Below are 16,658 nucleotides of genomic sequence, written 5' to 3'. Positions count from 1 at the left end.
CAATGGTGCCCACCTAAGACATGCCGGAACTAAATTCCGGTGAGTTCCAGCTGAAAAAAAGCCCTGGCAAGAGTTGATGCTGTGCTGGATTGTTTTTGGAAGGAATATACTGTTAGCAACAATGACTGAGTAAAGCAGACTGAATCCAGAAAATGAAGAGCTTGGCAGACTTTATTGAGTTGAAAACAGGTAGTTAGATGCCATCCATTATCTTAGGGGAACAGGTTGGGTATATCCTACTATCCTGATAACAGATATTCCTATTATTGATAGTCCTATTATTATATTCCTTAAGGTGCAGCCACTGAGATGCTAATATGTTCATGTTTGGGGCCTGTGGGCTTTCCAAAGGCATTGGGTTAACCACTGATGGAAACACAACATTGGACTAGGCAGGTGCTTGGTCTGATCCTGCAAGGGTCTTCTTATGTTCTTGTGTAAGGTACCCATGACAAGAACACATCCATAAATGAACCAGAGAATGTATCCTTTTTAGTATAATTAATTACATCTCTATCCCAAGGATCCTTCATGAAGTTCAAGGCGGTGCCTATGGTTCTCCTTCTCCCTCATAGGCTAAAAACCAGGCTGGTACAATGGGGAACTGAACCTGAATCAGTTCAGGCAGAGGGCCTTCTCAGTAGTGGCACCCTCCCTGCGGAACCCCCTCCCATCAGATGTCAAGGAGATAGAGAATTACACACCTTTTAGAAGACATCTGAAGGCAGCCCTGTACTTGGAGGTTTTAAATGCTTGATGTTTTATTTTGTTTTTGGGTGTGCTGTAAGCCGCTTAGAGTGGCTGGAGGAACCCAGCCAGATGGGCAGCGTATATAATAATAATAATAATAATAATAATAATAATAATAATAATAATATAAGAAGAAGAAATCACCTCCATTTTAGGGTAGATCTGCACCCTGCATTTAAAGCATATGCACTGCACGTATAAAGCACATGAAGAATCTTGGGAACTGTAGTTTGTCAAGGATACTTGGAATTGTAGCTTTGTGTGGGAGAAACAGCGGTTTCCAGGCTTCTTTGGAGAAGTCACATGCATTGAATGTTCTTTAACTATGTAGGGTGGATCTTCTCTAAGCCGAACTAACCATGACACTACACTGGCTCTTTTAGCAATTGACACTTGCCAGGGTCCACAGCTCCCTATCGGATACCAATCATGTGACTCAATATGAATTCATTGGACAAGGACAATCTTGCTGCAATGAGGGAGTCGTCATTTTTAAAGTTGCAGCTGTGTGCAGTGTCCTCAGCTGATAACTCCATCAAGGTCATGATAGTTATCTTTCCATTATCTCTTCCAAGGTTTGAAATGACAATTTAAATATATTTTCATTTTAAATGAAGGAATAAACGTTGAGCTGAAGCAAAAGAAAACTAAAAAAACCCCACCACTTTTCATCTTTGGAACTTCTTTTTCTCCCCTTTCAACATCTTGAAAAAGCCAGATCAGATGGTCTTCTGTTTGAAGAAAGCAATAACAGCAGAGCTATGGAGCTTTACTGGCAATTATTTCTGAACATCAATGAGCATCCCAGTAAAATATACCGAGATGTATCTACTGTACTGTACTAAAAAGAATTCTTAGCAGATGCTTCAGTCCGGGCAACCAGACATTGTTAAAAAGTGTTCTATTATGTTGCAATGAATATTATTCTATGCTAAAATAAAAAACTAAAACTTGCAGAGAAAAGCAAGAGGATTCAAAGACAACCCTTAACTCTGGCTTATCCTGCAGGCTTTGATGTGAGCTGAGTGCATTTGTGTTGAAGAGATCAAACATTCTGCCCCAATGAAGTATTGCTTGTCACAGGGCCAGACCTACCATTGCATACCCTACAACATTCTTCTCACTCCTCCCAACTGACCCTCCTTGACCCCCATTTTTGTAGCCCCCTGGCCCACACAGCACTTGCTGTCAGAAGAAAAATAGGTTTCACCACCACTAGACCAACGAGACACAACACACACAGCCTCCACTGTCCTGAGAGAACCTCTTAATCCCTGTTTTATTTTATTTTATTTATTCTTTGGCAGATGTATAAAAAGAAAAACACACACCAATAAATAAATTTTAGAAAGGGACAAGATTAGATGCAGATGGCCAAAGAATTGGGGGGGGGGATCAAGATCCCTTGCGCTCTGCTCGCTCTTCCTGCCCAGGGCAGCCCTGACCTCTGAGGGCCCTGCCCTCAAAGCCAGTGCATCAATCGGGGCAGGGCCTTAGAAGTGGCATCCTCTCCTCCTCCTCACCTGTTCTCCAGCAGCCACTGTGAGATGCCCAAGGGAGGAGGCTGGCGAGGCCATGGAGAGACAACAGGATGCTTCCTCACAGCTGCCACTATTGTTTGAAGAAGAAGAAGAGGAGGAGGAGGAGGAGGAGGAGGAGGAGGAGGAGGAGGAGGAGGAGGAGGAGTTTGGATTTGATATCCTGCTTTATCACTACCCTAAGGAGTCTCAAAGTGGCTAACAATCTCCTTTCCCTTCCTTCTTCACAACAAACACTCTGTGAGGTGAGTGAGGCTGAGAGACTTCAGAGAAGTGTGACTAGCCCAAGGTCACCCAGCAGCTGCATGTGGAGGAGCGGGGAAGCGAACCCAGTTCACCAGATTACGAGTCTACCACTCTTAACCACTACACCACACTGGCTTGGGACAAATGTTTGGGACAAGTTACAGATAGGTAGCCGTGTTGGTCTGCCATAGTCAAAACAAAATAAAAAAATTCCTTCCAGTAGCACCTTAAAGACCAGCTAAGTTAGTTCTTGGTATGAGCTTTCGTGTGCATGCACACTTCTTCAGAAGAAGTGTGCATGCACACGAAAGCTCATACCAAGAACTAACTTAGTTGGTCTTCTTCAGAAGAAGTGTGCATGCACACGAAAGAACTAACTTAGTTGGTCTTCTTCAGAAGAAGTGTGCATGCACACGAAAGCTCATACCAAGAACTAACTTAGTTGGTCTTTAAGGTGCTACTGGAAGGAATTTTTTTATTTTGTTTGGGACAAGTGCCGGCATGGGAAAACGGGCTATTGAATGCCAAGTCAGCTTTGAATAAGATTTCCCTTGGCTATAATTTGATTGTCGATGAGGAGGCCACCCTGCTCTGCAACCCCACCTCCCACCTCACCCCCATTTCTTTAGCTTAAGAAAAAATCCTTCCCATTGGTCTCCCTGCTGGCTGAGGTTAACAGGAGTTGTTGCTGAGAACATCTGAAAGGCACCAGATGTCGGGGAAGGTCATTCTTGTTGGATCTCTATGAGCTACACCACAACAACTCTACAGTAAGGACACTCAGTAGATAAACAGTTGTTGCCCTTCTTATAAGATTTGGCTTGTGATGTATATTAGGAACAACATCATATCTCCTGAAATATTTTGGTATTTTGGGCAGGTATTATCAGGCATGAAGGATCTTCAAGCCAATGAACATGAACAGGTAAGAGAAACAGAGCAAGCCATAGATGCTATGAAGATAACAGGAGGTATATCCTGAAATGGGAGAGTAACGAAGGAGAGCAGTTTCATTTACTTTGCTGAACAGTAAGCAAAATGTTTATAAGAAGAAGAAGAAGAAGAAGCAGGGTGATAGATTTGACTTATTGCTTAATATTTTGTTCATCTTTTCAGCCTCCAGGCAATCAATCCTGCTATAGCAGAGCACAGGGAAAAGCAAGACTGAGATTTTTGAACCATGTAACTGCCATTCGTAAGTGAAAAACAGCAATAGCTGTGATTTACTGTGGGCAGAATAGTTCCCCCCCACACTGCCTCCAACTATTTATCCCATGTGTTTATCACAATATTTTAATCAAATGATGCAGCCATTGTGGTTTTCTAGTCCCAACACCATTACAATCAGATGCCGTTATGTCTCCATCATTTAATGCAGAATCATATTTCTCAAGCCCTATCTGCACCATTTTTCAGGAGGCTGTTTCACTGGCTCATTCAAAAGTGGCAACTACTTATTAGTGCCATCAAAAACAGAACTGTAATCCTGATTATCTTCTTGGACCAAGCATTCAGTGGCAAAAAGAATAACAGAAAAGAAATGGAGCAAACAAATAAGAGAAAATAAACATGTAAGTGACTTCATTTTCTGTGTGTGATCAAGAACAGTGTCTCCTAATCATAAAACATGTCCATGTTGTACAAATTCAGCAATTATAGAAACACCACAAAACATAGTTGGTAATTGAATATGCCAAAGCAGATTTATTGGGATACAGAAACCCATTGTGTATGTGAGTTGTGTACCAGCAGTGGTGGGGTATGAGGAATGAGAAGCAATGACCACTTCCCACATTAAATGGGGGGTGCCCTTTGTGTGGTTGCGCGCAGCCCCCTGGACCCTATGCGGCACCACTAGCACAGGCTTGGCTTCGCCTTCCCCAGGTGGGATACCTGGAGGTCTCCGCCTACCTTAGCCAGTTGCCCAATCCTGCCTAGGGAGGCATTGCCAAGGTGATCAGGCCAGGTAGGGGGAGGGACCATGCTGCCCACACAATAGGGGGAGAATCTTACCTGGGAATAGTTAGTTGGCTCCAGAGCTTCTCCCACCCTACCCACCCTCAGTTAAGACTTCTTTTGCAGATTAACCTTTTCTCCACAGGTACGCGGGCGCTGCTACGTCAAGGTTGCTGTTGAAGGGCCGGAAAGGAACTCTCCTGCATTGGCAGGTTTGCCTTTCCCATAGCAAAACATCACAACTTTGGCGGTATCAGGCCTTGGGTGGAATCCTTTAGCCTGTCTTCCCTAAATGGGGGTGGGCATATAGTGGTGACCCATTCCCCCCTTCTCTTTGTGGCACCGATACCAGGGTTTCCCATTAAAGGGGTTGTTTTGAGGGGAGGCTTTGGCTGTACACCTAGAGGTTGTCATTGCTCTCCCCTGCGACGGCGGCGTAATGGTGGCAGACTCTCTCTGCTTGAACATATGTTCTCCAGAGCCAGCCAATCCCCCCCACACACACACACTGGATAACCCTGGTGTTCCCCAGATCCCCGGCGGGGGACTGGGAGGGATAAACGCCCAATGTCTGAGCTGAGGTCTACCCACATCTGAAACATAATAAAGTTGTGGCCAATTTTAATCCCATAGCACATTGTCTTGAGTTGTTATTCCACACGGGGGCCGCCCAGGGTTTGGGGGACTCCGCCTGTCCATGCAAATGAAAAGCTGCAGTTATACCAAGTCATACCACTGATCCATCCAGCTTAGCACAACTTTCACTGACTGGCAGTGGCTCTTCAGGGTTTCTGAAATGGATCTCTCTCATTCTTGGCTGGTGATGCTAGGGACTAAACCTGGGACCATCTTCCTGCAAAGGCTTCATGTCTCCACAGAGACCTGGCTCTTCTTGCGTGCCTGGGTTTCTCTGGCTAAATTCACCCTGATTCTTCAAGAAATTAGTCAGTGACCTCACTATGTGCACAGTCAGCGAGCAATGATGAAAGGATAAAACTCACCGGATGGCTGGCAAACTGCTGGAGGCTGATCTCACTGCCTTTCCCTCTTGGTACCACACAACATCTATGCACAGGGTGGAGTGAAATCTCAGATGGTTGGAGAAGCATGAGCTGTCTCTTCCACTGACATTTGAGGAAGTGTTGAAAAATGAGCTAATGATCTCCAGCTATGTTAGCGGAAACGTAGCAGAACTTGGTTTGTCTCATTGCTGGAAAAATATACTGCCCAGGCAATAAATAATAATCAGAACTATTATGAGTTTATTCTAATACATCATCACTCTTCTGACTTCTGCACTGTCAGGTTGTCCTGCCAAAGAGGCTTTAATTTTACTGTCTCTTTCCCTGGGCGCTTTAGAATTTATTTATCATTGTAGTGGAGGTGGGGCTGAGTTTTCTGTGTTTTTACCGCTACCTTAAACATTTCTTCAGCACTCTGCGGCCTCCCTGGCTGCCTGCACTTCTTGATCTGAAAAAAACCCATGGGATAAGTTAATTTTTGGTGTCTTTCCCTGAACTGTAACTGAAGCACAGAAAAGCTGTGGAGGCTGCCTCCCAGGTGCCTGAGAGTGATGCATCCACTTGTTTTTAAGGGAAGCCCTTCGTTTTATCTTGCTTGAAAAAGAATCCATCCCACACTCATTTCTTTAAAAATATTTCAGTTGTCAGACATACAGTAGGAAGCTTCCTCACCTTCCTATGTTTACAAGAAAGCCCAGCTGAGAATTCCATAGGGTTTTCAGGAAACACAGACACCCAGGAAGGTTGCAGAGTCCAGATCCCTGGAAAGATGATTTGTACAATGAATGAAAGGACACTCATAAACATCCCTGAGCAACCCCAAAAATAAAGGAAGCGTGACAATTACCCAGCACTTGACCCATATGAATTTCTCTGTCATTTTTTCCTCTTGGATAATGTTCTTATTCAAGATATTTTCTCATTAATTGCTGGATAAGAGTCAGTAAAATAAATAAATGGGATAAGTTTTCAGTACAGCACTGTCATAAGGAGGGTTGTCCTTCCTTCCTTCCTTCCTTCCTTCCTTCCTTCCTTCCTTCCTTTCTTCCTTGGTCCATGGCCATAGGGATCTGGGAGGTGGGAGTTTGCTTCCATAATTATTTCACACCAGGACTGGCACACCTGGAGGTAGGGATGGAGGGGGGGGTGACTTTGTACTTCTTAATAATTGTATGATTGGCACCCATCTGTCTCGGGAGACAATAGAGGAGTGTGCCTTCAGGAGTGAGGTCAAGCTGCTGGAAGGTTGCAGCGCCTGCTGTGGCTGCAGAGACCGATACAGGAGAGACATGTTTTGTTTTAGCTGGGGCAGATCCGGGTGTCCGGTTGTGCTGCTGCAGATGCACCAGGGCGTTTCTTCTTTCTGCATTCCTTCCAGCAGTCATTTCTCCTTTGGTCACTGCTGTGGATACATGACTTGACTGCCTGTCTCCAGGCACTGCGGTTCTCTGCAAGGAATTCCCACAAGGCGGGGTTGATGTTTCCAGCCTTCATGTCATATTTGCATGCATCTTTTTAATGCAGATACTCAATGGAATAATAGCATTCCTTATATACCTATATATTGTTTTATATTATAGTTTCAAGCACCTTTTATTTTATTTTTATTTTTCTTTCACCCAGTGCTTTTTTTCTAGAAAAAGAGGTGCTGGAAATCACCACGAACACCTCCCTAGTTTGCTTAGAATGTCAGTGGTATGCACCTGACAGGTGCCGGAAGTGAGTTCCAGCTGAAAAAAGCCCTGCTTTCACTTTATTCTTCCACTGAAAATTTTCAATAAAATACAAATATTTTTCTAAACGAAAAAGAAATGACTTTTTTGCTGCTAGAAAAGTGTATCGCTCTCATTTTGAAACATCTCCACTTACTACAGATATTAAAGCATTCTAAAATTATGGGGGCTGGGGGAATTATATGTCAGAGACATTTTAAAGCTGAGGAAAACCCTCCAGGAAATTCTATTCTGCATTATTATAGGATTATGGGTGATCATGTCAAACAAACTACATGTACTTATGCATGTTGACATATCTACTCTGCTAGATTATACATGATTTTGGGCAAACTTCCCAATTCCCGAAGGTTTAACTCTGTTGTAGTGACACTGACATTTAGGTCATTATTTCTAATGTAACAATATATTAGGTCATGTATAGAAGACTGCAAATCTGATAATCTGATTTAGGGATTTTATAAAGCAAAAGTGAAAAAAGAAGAAGACCAGAGTTAAGGCTCTTTCATTGTTTTGCGCTCCACAAAATCAGAGAATTGGGAGTTAAGGCCAATGTTTTAACAGACATGCCTTGTGATCAATGTTGTGCAACATTGGTGTCCCATATTTCTCAGGTATCCCGTGGGCACAGTAAGGTTGGTGAGCCTCACCCAATCACTTTGCCACACTGTTGTAACTAAATGAATAGATTTTGCATGTAGCATCCATTAAGTGCTCCCTTTAGGAGTCCTGGCGAAATTTTTGCTTCAAAAGTTTATCCATGCATGCAGTGATTTAATTTCTTGGTAGTTTCTGCCATGGACTTTAAGGGGGGGGGGCAGGAAAGCCTTAATAATATTAGAACCACTGCTCAGAATCTCATCAAGCAAGGGAAGGAACAGTACCACTGTACTCTTCCCTGGTCAGACCACACCTAGACTACTGTGTCCAATTCTGGGCACCACAATTTAAGAAGGATGTTGACAAGCTGGAACGTGTGCAGAGGAGGGCAACCAAGGTGATCAAGGGTCTGGAAGCTAAGTCTTACGAGGAGCACTTGAAGGAGCTGGGTATGTTTAGCCTGGAAAAGAGGAGAATGAGAGGAGATATGACAGCCACCTTCAAATATCTTAAGGGCTGTCCCATGGAAGATGGAGCAAGCTTGTTTTCTCCTGCTCTGGAGGGTAGGGTTTGTACCAATGACTTCAAGTTACAAGAAAGGAGATTCCGACCAACCACCAGGAAAAACCTTCTGACAGTAAGAGTTGTTTGACAGTGGAACAGTCTCCCTCGGAAGGTGGTGGACTCTCCTTCCTTGGAGGCTTTTAAACAGAGGTTGGATGGCCCTCTGTCATGGATGCTTTAGCTGAGATTCCTGCATTGCAGATGGTTAAGCCTTGGGTCCCTTCCAACTCTATGATTCTATGAAATCAATGAAGGGTAGCCTTCCTTGACAAGACCACATCAAGTGCATCAGTAGTTTCCCTCCAAACTGGGAAGCAATGTGTGATACGCAGATTGAAAAATCTCTAGTTGATAGAGATGATAGAAGCATTCAGTGCTGCGCATGATGACAATGACACAAGGAATTGCTAGGGTGTGTTACCAAGCCCTGTTTCTTCCAGTACGTCATCTGTGTCTTGTCTTCACCCTAAATGAATTCTTGGGTGAATGCCTAAAGTACAGGGACCTTCCTGGACTCATGGAGGCACCCTGCATTGTTGTTGTTTAGTCATTTAGTCGTGTCCTACTCTTCGTGACCCCATGGACCAGAGTACGCCAGGCACTCCTGTCTTCCACTGTCTCCCGCAGTTTGGTCAAACTCGTGCTGGTAGCTTCGAGAACACTATCCAACCATCTCGTCCTCTGTCGTCCCCTTCTCCTTGTGCCCTCCATCTTTCCCAACATCAGGCATAATTGGTCTAAATCATATAGGGTGCGTCCACAAGTACATGAGGCTCCCCACGACAGACTTTCACTCTCTAGCCCATGGAGGGGATGGTGATGTACCTGGAGGGGCCAGGACTTGGTTCTGATACTCCACTTTCCATCCCATTATTTTCATCATATATAGCAATCGAGCACCCAAATAAGGTAGTAGATTTCTACATACATTCCATGAGTGTGTGCTTTTCATGTACAAAAAATGGAAAGAAATGAAGTAACCATTTCACCCAACACCCACAGAACTCTGGAGTTTTAATCTTCCATTGAGAAAATCTAAAGCCTTGCCAATATTTCTGCTCAGACTGAGTCCAAAAGGCTTGATTTATTAATGTTTGCTACTTTCTCAAAGTTCATTAGCCTCTCCCCCAATCTTTGTTTAAAGGTCTAACTTTTTATATACCCAACTTTTTCTCTCCATACCTCCTCTGAATATTTTCTTCTTCTTTCATGTTTCCAGTTATTTACCACAACTATTCTAGCCGCAGGCAGCGCATTAAGTACCTGTGATGCCTACATTTTCATCTAATGCTGCCTTGCAAATCATTTTTAACAGACAGATCTTAGGATCCCTGCCAAACTCCACCTCTATAATCACTTTAAGGACAGGCAAAACTTCATTCCAAATGTTTTAATCTGCACTTAAATTTGCCTTTATAAATAAAGAGTGTCATTCATATTTGATTGCATAAATGTAAGTTACTGTGTTTAAAAGACGTCAAGACATTTTAAATAAAATGGATACTTTTTGTGAGGTGTAATTCCAAACAGAAACAAAGAAAATCTTTTTTTCTTTTTCTTTTTCCTTTTCCTTTTCCTTTTCCTTTTCTTTTTCTTTTTCTTTTTCTTTTTCTTTTTCTTCCAGTGGTACCTCTGGATGCGAATGGGATCCGTTCTGGAGCCCCATTTGCATCCTGAAGTGAACACAACCCACATCTGCGTGTGTGCGGGTCACGATTCGCCACTTCCGTGCATACACGTGACGTCATTTTGAGCATCTGCGCATGCGCAAGCGGCGAAACCCAGAAGTAACCCAATCCATTACTTCCGGGTCGCCATGGAGCGTAACCTGAAAACGCTCAACCTAAAGCACATTTAACCCAAGGTATGACTGTATTATTTAAAGTCTTGGGACATTATGTTTGTTCCTGTGTGCAAAGTATTGCTAAAAAGGAGAGGGTTGTGGGAGCAAAGTGAAGGGCAGGAGGGGTCCCCAACCCTTTTCATGTCGGGTGGCTTTCATTTGTAAATGATTCCCTATCCCCACCTACTTTTCTCCACTTAACAAATAAGACTTGGATTCCTGGCTGCTAGGGATCAGTTGATTTCTGATCTATGTCACTTTCTTTGCAATTATTCGCTTTTTGGACCACCTATTTCCACATTATTCTGCAACATCGCTACTGGGTACTACTCGCTGTTGTTTTAAAGCTGCATAAAGAATGGCATTTCTGATTTTTTTTCTTGCGATGTACAGTTCCAAACACATTTTGTCTCAAAATATGCATTTATAAATGCATTTACCCTGCCATCCAAAGATGCAGAGGGAGAGTTCTGACCTCGGAGGTGGAGATCCTACCTCGGAGGGTCCCTTTCTGCCACTGCAGAAGCTACTGCAGCCCCTACCTGACTAATGTAGGGCTTCAGAAATTGATAGAGGCGGATAATTTTCATGCCAGTGTCAGACTGGGGAGAGATACAGTTCTGAAGGATTCAGACCCCCCTCTGGAACAGGGGGTGGAATGGAGCTGGCAAATCTAATTCCCACCTGTTTGAACCAATGTAGGCAAAAGTATTTTAAACAAAACAAAACAAAAAAAGCCTGGAAAAGGATGAAAGAGCATGAAAACTCTGCTCTGCCTTCATTTCTGCCTCAGCAGGTCTTGGGCTGGTAGGTCTGCGCCACCACTTGCCTTCCCCTGTAGGATGGCTCTCTTAATATACCTGTTTTCTGAGCTGGGATCTATGGTGCAACATTTGGAGGAGAAGAAAACCACATAGAAGGCTCTGTTTCAAGCCACGGGTTAGCATGAGATATATGGATCATGGTCCATTCATACTGGGATTTGTAAAATTCACATTCCCCAAGCATCCCTGATGATGGTGGGGAAACCGCTGGGGAGATCGGGAGAATGGAAAGAGTGGCAGATGGGCAGAAATATCGGGTGATGGTGGGATGGCTCTACATGTAAACCGAGTCAATTGAAACACCCTGATATATGACACAAGAAGCTATAAAAATGCTATCTGCAGTGTTGAATCTGGGGTGACTCATGCACACATGCTTACAGTTACCAATTTATTGTATTTTTTAAAATGAATTTACACCCCACATTTCACTATATGTCCCCAAAGGGCTTATGGGGGGGGTGGACTGTGCAATCTATAAAATGTGAAACATCACAAAATAGATAGCAGGTTTTTAAATGGTAGCTGGATGGCCATCTGTCAGGGATTATTTAGCTATGATACCTGCAGAAATGGTCCTTTGGGCCCCTTCCAACTTGATGGTTCTGTGAAAGTAGTACTTGCAGTGCAAAAGCTTCCTGAAAGAAAAGTGTTTTAACCCAGCCCTTGAAACCCGGTGTCTGTCTGATTTCCAAATGTTGGGAGTTCCATAGAGCTTGGCTTACTACACTGAAGCCATGACTCATCATTGACTTAAATTGTGCTTCTCATCCATGGGGGACCTTCTAATACAGCTTCCCCGCCCACGGATGATCTCAGTTACCAGTTTGGGACATATGGGCAAGGCAGTCCTTAAGTGATGGATGTGCCTATATGAGCCAGCCCAGCAGTTTGGACTGAAGCAAAACAGAAAGCTGTGCCTAAAAAGAGCTTCTTTGATGCCCGTCAAAGGAGACATTTTTGAGCAGGTACTTGATTGCCATTTATTAAGCTTGGCTGCATCGATTCTGCCAAGTTCCAGGCAGATGGCCCAGGTATCCTCTGGGGGGGCATTTCAATCCAGGTGTTGTTTATATTTACGGAAGAGTTCAGATGAAAATAAAACCGCTCAGCCTATCCGTTATCAGCCGCCTCCGATCTGCTCTTGTTGCGCAGGTGGCAGCTATGAAATAGTTGAGTAGCAAGGCAGGGAAGGAGGTGTGAGGTTTTTAATGTCAGTGTACTTGCAGTGGGATACTTTAGATCTTTAAGCAGTCTTTGTGGAAGGGAAGATGAATTAACAAAAACATGAGACTGCTATTACTGTTCTGTTGGGCACCGGAAGCGTAGAATTTTGTATGAAGCAACTGCAAAGGGACTGCATTTTTCACTTCCACTGAAAGAGTTTAACTAGCAGGTGAAAGTATGTTGCTATTTATTGTTTCCAAGCCACTTCGGGGTTCGCTTGAATGGAAAGCAGCATAGAACTACAGTAAATCATATCATATCAAGAGGGATTTAATAAGCACCAAAACCTCATCAGTGAATCGTTAATAAATCAAACTTATACCCCACCCATTCTTCAATACGCTCAGAGAGGTCTACATGGGTGAGGTTTAAAACACCTTATCCTTAAATCATGTCTCTGAGATAGGCTAAACTGAGAGATAGAGACCCAGAGTAACCAAATGAGCTTCATAACTGAATGATTATGTATGATGCCATAAATAAGTATTTATGATTATTTATTATGATGTCCCCAGAGTGGCTGGGGAGACCCAGCCGGATGGGCAGGGTATAAATATTACTACTACTACTATTACTACTACTACTACATTATTCTGTGGTTCATTTGCATACTACTTTTTGACTCCAAAACAGTAAAAGACATATTAATAAAAAATAAAAAAGAAATATGCAACTACAATAAAACCATTCAAACAATATAAACTAGCAAAATACCAGTCACACTGGATTTATGTTAAGAATGCCTTTCAGTCTTGTGGCAAACCAACCAACCAACCAACCTGGAAAAACCATCAATCAAACCCACCCCTATACACATTCTCCCCCATCCCTGACCTGAGGGAACAGATTCCCCCTAACAGGCTCTCATCCTGGGCAGAAACCACTTCTTTTCCCCACTACAGGTGCCCAGGCATTAACCCACATTATATTACTGAGATACTGGAGAGAGAGAAATCTACAAACCTACACCCACCTACCTCCTGTCTCCCACTGGGAAGATCCACAACAGGCTTTTGCCATGGAGCATAAAACCACTTCCTCCTCCCTCTGCGAGTGCCTACAACCACGTTTGTGTGGGAATTGGGCTTTACAGAGTCCAATGCAGAAGAGAGTCCAGGTTGTTTGACCCTTTAATTTCTTCCCTTTTCCCTCCTATGAAAACTATGCTCTCTTTTAAGGTTTAAATAACAAATAGCTTTTTACCCAGTGTACTTGCACCTGTTAGATTAAATATACAAGACAGGTAGGTGTTACTTACGTTGCTAATATATCTTACATATATTTGCATCTAAGATAAAAACTGTTACAGGCTAACTCTGAGGCAGACAGCAGAACAACTGCTCTCACATGAAATACTGTTAATAACTGTCATAACTGTACCAACTGAAATAACTGGCCCAGGGAGAGAGGGAAAAATAATGGAAGTGAACAGCTGGCTTTGCAAATGGTGTAAACGGGAATGGTTTGGATTCTTAGATCACGGACTGCAGTTTCTTGAAGATGGACTACTGGCAAGCGATGGGCTGCACCGCACAACCGTTGGGAGGAATGTTTTTGCCAAAAATCTCAGAAACCTCATCAGGAGGGCTTTAAACTGACTAATATGGGGGAGGGAGACAGTGCTCCTGAAGGTAGGAGTCTATCAATTGATGAAGATGATCATCCAAATGTCATAGACCAAATGGAGCAAACAGCACGCAGACCTAGTGGTGGACGCAGACCTAGTGGTGGGAGGAAAAAATCCTTAAATAAGAGACACGGGGGAATGATTAATGGACTTCAATGTCTGTACACTAATGCGCAAAGCATGGGAAATAAACAAGATGAGCTTGAGCTCTTGGTACAGCAAACTAAATATGACATAATAGGCATCACTGAAACCTGGTGGGATAAGTCCCACGATTGGAATGTAATAATGGAGGGATACAATCTATTTCAGAGAAACAGACCAGACAAGAAAGGAGGAGGAGTGGCATTATATATCAGGGATGTGTATACCTGTGAAGAGATCCAAGATTTAGAACCTCAAAGCCAAAGTGAGAGCATTTGGGTCAAAATTAAGGGAGAGAAGAATAACAGAGACCTCATTGTGGGAGTTTACTATAGATCCCCAAGCCAAACAGAGGACATAGATGATGCCTTCCTGGAACAGATGGCCAAGCATGCAAAAGGAAGGGAGATAGTAGTAATGGGGGACTTCAATTACCCAGATATTTGTTGGATGTCAAACTCAGCCAAGAGCATAAGGTCAAACAGATTCCTCACTGGCCTTGCAGACAACTTCATTGTCCAGAAAGTGGGAGAAGCAACAAGAGGAACAGCCATTTTAGATCTGGTCCTAACCAATGTTGATGACCTGGTTAGTGGGGTAGAAGTGGAAGGATCATTAGGCGCGAGTGATCATGCTCTTCTGAAGTTTACTATACAGTGGAAAGGAGCAGCCAAGCATACTAGGACTCAATTTATTGACTTTAAGAAAGCTGACTTCATAAAACTTAGGGAAGTGCTGGGTGAGATCCCATGGACAGTAATACTAAAAGGAAAGGGAGTTCATGATGGCTGGGAGTTTGTTAAGAGGGAGATAGTAAAAGCACAACTTCAGGCAATACCAATGAGACGGAAACATGGAAGGTGCCTAAAGAAGCCAGGGTGGCTATCTAAAGAACTTTTAACTGAGTTAAGATTAAAAAAGGATGTGTACAAAAAATGGAAAAGGGGGGAAACCACCAAAGAGGAATTCAAACAAATAGCCAGCACGTGTAGACACAAAGTCAGAAAAGCTAAAGCACAGAATGAACTCAGGCTTGCTAGAGAGGTTAAAAGCAACAAAAAAGGCTTTTATGGGTATGTTCGTAGCAAAAGGAAGAACAAAGAAACAGTGGGGTCACTCAGAGGAGAAGATGGTGAAATGCAAACAGGGGACACAGAAAGGGCTGAACTCCTCAATGCCTTCTTTGCCTCAGTCTTCTCCAATAAAGAAAACAATGCCCGACCTGAAGAATTTGGAGCAAATGATTCAGCAGAGGAAACACAGCCCAGAATAACTAAGGAGATAGTACAAGAATACTTGGCTAGTTTAGATGTATTCAAGTCTCCAGGGCCAGATGAACTGCATCCAAGAGTATTAAAAGAACTGGCAGATGTGATCTCAGAACCACTGGCAGTCATCTTTGAGAATTCCTGGAGAACAGGCAAAGTCCCGGCAGACTGGAGGAGGGCAAATGTTGTCCCTATTTTCAAAAAGGGGAAAAGAGAGGACCCAAATAATTACTGCCCAGTCAGTCTGACATCAATACGAGGGAAGATTCTGGAGCAGATCATTAAGCAAACAGTCTGTGAGCACCTAGAAAGGAATGCTGTGATCACCAATAGTCAGCATGGATTTCTGAAAAATAAGTCATGTCAGACTAACCTGATCTCGTTTTTTGACAGAATTACAAGCCTGGTAGATGAAGGGAACGCAGTGGATGTAGCCTACCTTGATTTCAGCAAGGCATTCGACAAGGTGCCCCATGATATTCTTGTAAAGAAGCTGGTAAAATGCAGTCTTTACTATGCTACCACTCAGTGGATTTGTAACTGGCTGACTGACCGAACCCAAAGGGCGCTCATCAATGGTTCCTCTTCATCCTGGAGAAGAGTGACTAGTGGGGTGCCACAGGGTTCTGTCTTGGGCCCGGTCTTATTCAACATCTTTATCAACGACTTGGATGATGGACTCAAGGGCATCCTGATCAAATTTGCAGATGACACCAAACTGGGAGGGGTGGCTAACACCCCAGAGGACAGGATTACACTTCAAAACGACCTTGACAGTTTAGAGAACTGGGCCAAAACAAACAAGATGAAATTTAACAGGGAGAAATGTAAAGTATTGCACTTGGGCAAAAAAAATGAGAGGCACAAATACAAGATAGGTGACACCTGGCTTGAGAGCAGTACATGTGAAAAGGATCTAGGAGTCTTGGTTGACCACAAACTTGACATGAGCCAACAGTGTGACACGGCAGCTTAAAAAGCCAATGCATTTCTGGGCTGCATCAATAGGAGTATAGCATCTAGATCAAGGGAAGTAGAGGAGGGAGAAAGGTTGTTTTCTGCTGCTCCAGAGAAGCGGACACGGAGCAATGGTTCCAAACTACAAGAAAGAAGATTCCACCTAAACATTAGGAAGAACTTCCTGACAGTAAGAGCTGTTTGACAGTGGAATTTGCTGCCAAGGAGTGTGGTGGAGTCTCCTTCTTTGGAGGTCTTTAAGCAGAGGCTTGACAACCATATGTCAGGAGTGCTCTGATGGTGTTTCCTGCATGGCAGGGGGTTGGACTCAATGGCCCTTGTGGTCTCTTCCAACTCTA

General features: G+C 43.4%; 1 long non-coding RNA gene across 1 annotated transcript; it reads right to left on the bottom strand.

Annotated features, from left to right (window-relative positions):
- Positions 1-5,729: 5,729 nt before the first annotated feature.
- LOC309341341 lies at positions 5,730-13,667 on the bottom strand. Its single transcript, XR_014156236.1, has 3 exons — positions 13,562-13,667; positions 6,185-6,273; positions 5,730-5,960 (listed from the first exon to the last, which is right to left on the bottom strand). It is a non-coding gene; the product is annotated as an uncharacterized lncRNA (long non-coding RNA).
- Positions 13,668-16,658: the final 2,991 nt, after the last annotated feature.

Source organism: Podarcis erhardii, assembly GCF_964252035.2.
Source record: "Podarcis erhardii genome assembly, chromosome: 4".
NCBI classification, from domain to species: domain Eukaryota; kingdom Metazoa; phylum Chordata; class Lepidosauria; order Squamata; family Lacertidae; genus Podarcis; species Podarcis erhardii.
The sequence above is the reverse complement of the archived record's forward strand: the minus strand, read 5'-3'. Positions and strand labels throughout refer to the sequence as shown.